The sequence below is a fragment of the Alosa pseudoharengus genome, unplaced genomic scaffold (genome assembly GCF_046254945.1).
Source record: "Alosa pseudoharengus isolate Yale_2024_CS ecotype anadromous, Long Island Sound unplaced genomic scaffold, YU_APseudo_1.1 YU_APseudo_1.1_scf_3, whole genome shotgun sequence".
NCBI lineage: Eukaryota > Metazoa > Chordata > Actinopteri > Clupeiformes > Clupeidae > Alosa > Alosa pseudoharengus.
The window spans coordinates 45,257,170-45,265,958 of record NW_027468718.1 but is presented as its reverse complement, the minus strand read 5'-3'; the positions used below and the strand labels follow the sequence as shown (position 1 = coordinate 45,265,958).

Below are 8,789 nucleotides of genomic sequence, written 5' to 3'. Positions count from 1 at the left end.
AAAAAACTAACAAGTCAAAGAAAATCTTTCTTGAATGAGATCATAAAAGGAGATAAGTGTCTCGCAATGTTCATTTATGAGTATGGAAATGCACCATCGTTTATCTTTTATTTCTTTGCACTGCGCAGGCTACATTCACAAATACATTAGCCTACGTAAACAGAATATAGGAACAGGAAAATGTCTCGGATCCATTGTTTATTGCGACTGCAATATTGGTAGCCCAATTAACAGTCAGTGACATGGTGACTTCTATTGCGACTGTCCGTGCGGCACACCCTTATTCAACATGACTCCTAACCTTGGTTGAAAGATTACAGAAGCTAGGTTTAGCTGTGACAATATGGTAATATCCTAACAGTTAATGCTATTTTCCTTAGTAAAATCCGCATTTGAAAGCCTTGTCACCAGTTGCCAGTCTGTAGTTACTTTGCCTACTTAGACTCTGCATAATGAAAAAGCTTCGAATGTTCCTTTTCTTCTTTGGTGGCATAGCTGATCTACAAAGCACAAAAGGGGCAAAATGTGCATGCTGAATGGCGAAGGGAATATTACAATGTTTTGCACTGGCCTTTTTTGGGTTATGTATTGGTAGACATACCTGATAACTTAGCATACACACTCTCTCGCTTTTCTGACAGTGTCACTACAAAGTAGGCCTAGGCTATGCTTTGACGCTGTTGTGTGTGTCAGATAAATCCCCTTCGGTTTCAGCCAATCAAATGACCGTGTTTATGTCGTCCTGGCCGTCGGAATAGTCCAAATAGCACAAAGTAGTTCGCTAAAATATTGGTGGGGACCAGGGGCGGAGCTTGAGGGGGTGCGACACGCCCCCGGTCCGGTGCGAGGGCGCCCCTCCCCCACCTCGGGGTAAGGTGGGACGGGCCTATCCCACGGCACAAGGCCGGAGGAGCTAAGATCATGCAAACGGTTTCTTTTCAATAATTTTCATCAGAGTGGGATGTATTAGGCTTAGGTTGCCCCAGTCAGGACAAGTTATGACTCATGGTTGCTGAAAAGTTTTGAAATTTACTTTGATTTAGGTGTAAAATATTGAATAAAATGTTTTGCTGTATGACTTTATTTTAACTCTCATATTGAACTTTACGACGTGCAAATTTACAAAATTGGATCAACGATATTGTCTCCTGGCATCAATGAGAGAACACTTACACTTACATGATTTTGGTTTCGATTTTCTAATTGGAGTAAGTCTTTGTGACAACACGTCATGATACATTTGATAATGTTTGATCGTTGTTTTGGTATGAAGCATCTTTTACGTAGCCTAATGAATGCGCTCTAGAAAGTGAAAGTATAGCCTATATGCGCTCTGTGTCTGAGCTGTCTGTGCACGTCCGCAATTGATTACGTACCTCAAATGGAGAACACATCAATCCCATGGTATTTTTTGCCCTAAAATGCATGAAACATGCAAGTTCAAAATCCCGCCGGTAGCCACGTTACATCTCCGTTTCATATTTGCCTAGGCTACTAGCCTAGGCCTACAATAAATGAATTGAACGAACTCAACTGACAACAGGTAGCCTATATCTACTGATTCGGTCATTGCGACTACAGAATACAGACTACAGAATACAGTACAACAAACGTTCTGTCTTTCTGAAGTTTATTTTTGTATTCCGGGGTAGCCTAGCTTAATTGCCTAATGTCTTGAAAATAGTTTTTCTTACCGGCTTGCTGTTTAAACTGACTGCGCCGCTCTGAACTTTCCTGCCAGGTTTATGACGTAAACCGCTACATCTCGGCTCTGGCATTGCCTAAACTCATCGTGTGGGAAATCAGATTATCTGTCAATATTGGGCTTTGAAAGTAAGGGATATTTGCTCAGTAATAGTAGGCTACATTTTGTAACATTTATATAGAAACCGAGGGGAAGTTAAATTAGAAATTAGAATAGTTGGAAATTGAAAACACATACAACAAAAGATTCGGGGCTTTTTGAAAAGAGATTCGGGGCTTGAGCCCCCGAAGCCACCCCTCGCTCCGCCAATGCAACCACCCAGCAGTAACTTCTGCATTCAGTGAGATTTGCACCGCCCTAATTTTATTTTTGACTCTTCCCGTCACCGTTGCAACCTCTGAGTGCTCATTCTCCAAGTTAAAGATCATTAAAAACCACTTGAGGAGCACAGTGGGACAGGAGAGACTGAGTGGACTTGCCATGTTCACCATAGAGAATGAGAGAGCAAAGAAAATGGACATACACAGAGCATCGTGGACGAGTTCGCAGAGCGCAAGGCTCGTCGTATGCCCTTCAAATAGTGCTGCGTATTATTGTTGTTTTATTATTAGGGGTCATGTAGCCTAATGTTTTTTTGTTGTTCTCTTGGTTACACTTAATGTACGTTCGATGGACTTCAAAATTACATAGTTGCTCTCCGTGGCGCTGACGCTTGTAAGACCCGCTGTTGCGGGCATGTGTATGTTGTAAAATTATGTTATGATGATTTTAATAAAGGGCCCGGTCATGTGCTCCGCCCACGGCCCGGCTCTGACTTGTTCCGCCACTGGTGGGGACAATTTTGTCATCTCAAAATTTTGAATGGACTAGTCATTAGCGTCCCACCCTAAAACTACACCCATGTCCCCAACCGCCCACTGCGGTCTTCTGATGAGCGTCTGTCTACCAGTCTTAAACACTAGGTATAATTCAAGACTCTTTTCCTCAGTGGTTCCATGTTGGTGGAATGAGTTGCCAGTGCTCTCCATTCCTGTAGTAGTTTTGGGTCGTTTAAGAGGGGTCTAAAGACATTCCTGTTCAACATGCACTTAGTTCTTTAACGCTTCTTATGCGTTATGGTTTGTATATTGTTTTATTTCCATTAGGCTGTTGATTCGTTAGCAACTAACATGGGGTGCGTTTCCCAAAAGCATCGACATAAGTTATAAGTCAATTTGCAGCAATTTGATAATAATAAGGTGCGCACTTTTTCACCAGTCAGTTGAGAATATGTAGCCTTTGATTGTCATGGAGTGGGGGGATTCCTTGTTAGTTTACGCAAACCTGGCCAAAAAGGCTGATTCTGATAATATGATCTGCACAAAGATAAACTTAGGTAAACAACGATGTGAATATTGTTGTCAAAAACTCTACTCAGACAGGTGCTGATTGCTGCGAAGTGGCGGCTGTCATCAGCCGGCCTTAACGCACTGCGCCACAGAGTAGACGGCGTGTTTGGGTGAAAAGGGGGTAAATAACAATACACTGTAAAAAGTTTCTGTAAATTTACACCCAGATTCTAACATTATTCACCGGTTTTCTTTAATAAACAGGACTTTCCGGTCATTAGTAAGACTAATATGTAAAATCAGGCTCCAACACTGTTATTTACCACGCCCGTAATGTTTATTCTGGAACACACGTACTTTCTGTTATCTATTAACGTTACCTTCGTTCTGGTGATGGGAAGCTGTCTGCTGAGAGAAGATGATACGTTGGAATCATACCCAAACCCATCGAAAGCCATCAACACAATAAGGTGAGTTTATCTGTCACCTTTGACCAGAAATACAACGTTTGAAAGCACACTGGTCATGTTTATATTAAGTTGTATAATACAACATCTCTGAATGTTACCCTGCTGAAACGAAGTTAGTAGCAGTGCTATTCAGCTAGCCAAGACCGCGCTTTCGCCCTTCTTAAGCCATGCGTTATCGTTATCACTACACTTGTCGATCAAATTTTACGTTTCTTCATTGCAATCTGGAGCCATCTAAATGTATTGGTATGTGTAGGGTATGCGTAGTTTTTGAAAGTTTGACTCGCGGGATTTACCTGCTATAACACGTGCTTGCTAGCTAAGTCTGCTTAGCATCATCAGTTTAATAAACCAGTGGCCAAATAAACAATATGGCACAAACGGATCAGTGTTGACTGCTGCTTTCAGTGTTTACTTGTATGCATGGATTTCGCCCGTGCTGGTAATTACTTAAAGTTGTGTTAAGTCCTTCAGTTTAGAAAGCTAATGCTAGTTAGTAGCCTAGCTAGCTCTCCATAGCAGAGGTGGTTGCATGACACGCGTATGGTATTCCTCCCGAGTTCATTTGAGCTAGCGGCATGCAACAGGAAGATGTTTACATGTCAGATATGTGGGCATCAGTCCACTGCGTCAATTTATGTGAGCCATACCTAAATTCATGACAATATACCCAATATAGACCTTCCATGCTGTGCCAGATTGGCAAATAAAATTTAAGAGACATGCAGGTCTTGGATTTCCCCTGGGGATCAATAAAGTATCTATCTATCTATCTATCTATCTATTTATCTATCTAGGTCTTTAGACGCACATATATAGAAACCATAAACAATGTGGTTTTGATAAGACGGACACTATTTCAAAAGCAAGCCCCCTTACTTTGCACACACATTCCTCACACAAACATCTTATCAAACCCGCCTCATCACTTTTAATCATTCAACGGCAGACACACACACACACACACACACACACACACACACCTTTCATACTCACCTTACAGACAACTCACATTCACTCACGCCTTACATGCATACACACACACACACTCAGAGATTACATTCACTTTCTCACTCACACACATAAACACACACACACACACATCACATCACAGAGTTGTTGAGTGCCTTTCTTTTCTTTTGCTAAGGGATGTGCGACCGTAGCTGATGTTGAGTTTTCCAAGCCTACCTGTGACGCCTCGCCTGATATTACTAGGTATGTTTGTTTTCATTCACTAGAGTAATAATGATCAACATATACATATTTAAATCAACTTTTGAATACTAAATGTTTTTTTTTCTGTATTGAATTTTGTTTGGACAAAATCCTAAAATGAATCTAATCATAGTTGACATGTGGATCTATATCTTAAATTGAATATGATAAATTATTTTTTTCAGGTGAACGACAAGGTAATCATCAAAAGTGGATGGTCAGCATTGAATCCTTAATCGTTTGTGAAGGGTCCAACCTCGCCACATTTCTAACAGGCCTTGCGACATGTTTCTCCACCTTCTACATTCTGAATCTGCAATATCAGGAGGAGGCAGCGTGCACCCTTGAATTCATCCAGAGGTAAGTTCATGTCACACTTTCGAACCAGAATTTGTTTTATGTGTGGTATGTATTGGGGGGTTGTGTAGTAGTCTACTATGTAGTTATAAGCACTACTATGCAGGATTACACCCTCTGTAGAGAGCAATCATGCATAGTACTGCTGTAATAACCACAGAACACTATACTTCTACTTCATACAACTGATTAAATCAAATATAAATGCAGTTACAGTAAGTAATAAATGTCAGTTAATTTCATTGTGAGAAAGTGTGTTAACGTTACAAATTCACATCCGATTCATTCACTTTGGCACAATTTTCCTCTACATGAATCCTAGTGTACCCTATCAGTTTTTGTAACTCTCTCTCTTTCTCTCTCTCTCTTTCTCTCTCTCACAGAAAAAAGGCCCAGAAGAAGTCTAAGAACAATCACTAATAAGTAAAGTGAATGTTATACTTGATTTCTCATGAATGTTACTTGATTTCCTCCCTGATTATCATTTATACTCATCTCTGTACTTTAAATTCTTCTGGACATAATCTGTCAGTTTATTCATTCTCACATGTACACAAGCCCAATGCGATGCAATGATATTGATAATTATCTGTGATAATTATTTTGTATCTTATTTGATTTTGAAATAGTACTACTGTAGATAACATGTCTACATTTTACATACATATGTGATACACAAGCCTAATGCAATGTTTTTATTTTCCATGATAATTCTTTTGTACCTTATTCACGATTTTTGAAATACAACTAGATCACGTGTCTACATTTTACATTCATACGTGATACACGAGCCTAATGCGATGTTTTTGTTTTTCATGATAATTCTTTTGTACCTTATTCCTTGTTTTTTGAAATATGATTTTCAAAATACAACTAGATAGCGTGTCTACATTTTAAACGGGCCTAATGAAATGTTTTTGTTTTCCATTGTAATTCCTCTGTGTCTTATTGCCTGTTCTTTGAAATCCGATTTTCAAAATACTACTATGTAGCTACATTTTACATTCATACATGATACACGAGCCTAATGCGATGTTTTTATTTTCCATGATCATTCTTCTCTGTCTTATTCCCTGATCCTGAAATACGATTATAGTCAGTCTACATTTTCCAAAATTACTATTTATCTTGCTTCATGTCCCTTCATCTTTCAAAAAGATTACTTTACTGTTAGACTGTCAAGTAAGTGCTGTGAAATAAAATATCTGTTAAATTACAAATAAGTAACTGATGTGAAAACATGGATTTTTATCTTAAAAATGTTGATTTGAGAGTGGATGAACTCAATATATGGCACTTGTTTCCTGTAATTGTAAAAAAATAAAGACCTGTTGTGTAACTAACGCGAAGATCACATTTTTTTCTTGTTACCCAACATGAAAATTATGTTATACAGGAATTTAATGTTATGGTAGTCTGCCGTTAAACAACGGGAAGCTCCTGGAAATCCTGCCAGTTGTTTCCTGTTAATTTACAGGAAATTAATGTTGTTATTTTACATTAACTTAACGTTAAACCAGGGCACCGTTAAATAACAGGAATCTCCTGGAAACTCTGCTGCCAGTTGATTCCTGTTTTTTTACGGGATAATTTCTTACAGTGTAGAGTACACAACTGTTTCCCCGGCACATTTAAATGACACGTGTTAAACGTTAATTCAAAGCAGTCGTTAATTTACAAGCCTATATGAACCAATGAATTAACTTGATGACCCTGTCCCTGAATAAAGAAAACTGACGATTTCACGGATTAAACTAAGGTATATGCTAGTCCATCATTAAGTCGTTATGCGCAGGTGTGCCCGTTAACCACCTTAGTCCAGACTGAAGTTTGGAAACTATCATGGTCCAAACTTACAAAATAGCCTACTATGTAAGTAGGCTAGGCTACGACAGTTTTGGGAAACGTAACTTAGACCTACATGTTGGTTAGTTGAACGATGCATCGTAGGCTACCACCTTAGTAAAAAGCTAACCTCCGTAGTACGGGAAACGCACCCCAAGTCTACTTTCGTTTCGACATGGCTCTGGTCAGATACAACTAACCTATGTCGCGTGGCAGTTCGTTGCAAGAATAATGGTCTCGTCGTCTATTTTTAGGTAATAAATTAAACGAAATTTGAAGAAAGACTCTATGGTAGATACGGCAGATATGACTGGTGCGGTTTTGCATTCGTCTCCCTCTTCAACCCAACTTTCTCCTTGTCGTCCAATAACTGAGCTAAGTAGCCTGTTCAATAACATGATAGCTTTAATGGCACCCTATCTAGCAATGAACTCAAACGCCTTTTTGTATGAATATAAATCACTGGTGTGATTCTGGTGTGAAGTATCGTTATTAAACCATAGGCTATGCTAAAATAAAGCTGAATTAAGTCGTCCATTTCATCACGCAACAGCAACCGACAAGTGTTCCGTAGGGCCTAACGTTACACGGTAGCCTAGACTTTAATCTCAACATTATGACTTTATTCTCGTAACGTTATGACTTTATTATCATAACGTTAAGACTTTATTTTCGTAACGACTTTATTCTCGTAACATTTCAACTTTATTTCCACATTATGACTTCATTCTCGTAACGTTACGACTTTATTCTCGAAGTATAATAGGCTTTGCGTGGCCCTAATCCTCTTCCTATCGGATTAGGCTATCCCTAATGTTAGCTTCATACACAGTAAAGGTTAGGCCAAGCACTAGACAATGGGAGCGAACATTAGCGATAAAATATTTCTGGCCGTCGGACCCTCGCTCTACCAAAAGATATTACATAATTTAGGCGCAACGAATAGGCTAATTTACAAAATTTAGGCTACTTACCAAAAACACGTCCACTCTTCAACTAAGCCTACTATGACAATGCAAAAACACTTCCTACCCACACTTTCTCACTTTCTCTTTAGCCAGTAATTTTCCATTTGACAAATCATTCATGTCATCAACAGTCTCCAGGTATTCTAAGATAACTGAGGTGTATCCGGTCCCGTATCCTCCCCTCATGAAGCTTTTTTTAAATTATTATTATTTTTTATTAAACTTTAGACAAACAAACAAGGCACTATATAACTTGACAGGACACAACAAAACGAAAACAAGATAAAGTTAAGACGGTCTTAATTAACAACTAAATTAAAAACAGACATTAAGAGACACCAGGTGCAGGGCTTAAACTCATTTTTCCAGTGGGCTAAGCATGGGATAGTTTTAAAGAAACGACATTAAAAACCTTTGCAACTAAAATCAAAACAAAAGATACATTCCGCTCATCACATACAAATCGGATTACTTCCCATTTCCAAGTTGATGGAGGGGTCTCAAACTTCGATTGGAGCCAGCACCACAAATCTTTCCACAAAGTCTGCACAGGATTACATAGGAAAAACAGATTTTCTGTTTCTTTTTCACAGAAAACACAACCGTTCACATCAAAGTTAAATTTTGACCTTAAAAATGTATTTGTTGGGTAGTACTCGTTTATAATTTTAAAGTGCACTTCTTTTATTTTAGGAGGGAGAGGAAATAATAATAATAATGTTTTCTAAATACCTTAACCTCCTCAACCTTTAAGTCTTTCATAATATACTGTCTTTTAACTACATTATAGGGTAAAATTATTTCAATAACATATTTCTGATCATTCTGTTTGTGCATGTACAATCGGATAGATCTATTTCTGCTAAATGAAGTTGTCTCATCTCAGGTGATGTCTTAGAAT

At 38.7% G+C, this 8,789-nt stretch overlaps 1 long non-coding RNA gene across 1 annotated transcript; it reads left to right on the top strand.

Annotated features, from left to right (window-relative positions):
• The first annotated feature begins 3,482 nt into the window (after positions 1 to 3,482).
• Positions 3,483 to 6,414, top strand: LOC143099804 (uncharacterized). Its single transcript, XR_012981767.1, has 4 exons — positions 3,483 to 3,503; positions 4,651 to 4,718; positions 4,904 to 5,078; positions 5,459 to 6,414. It is a non-coding gene; the product is annotated as an uncharacterized LOC143099804 (long non-coding RNA).
• Positions 6,415 to 8,789: the final 2,375 nt, after the last annotated feature.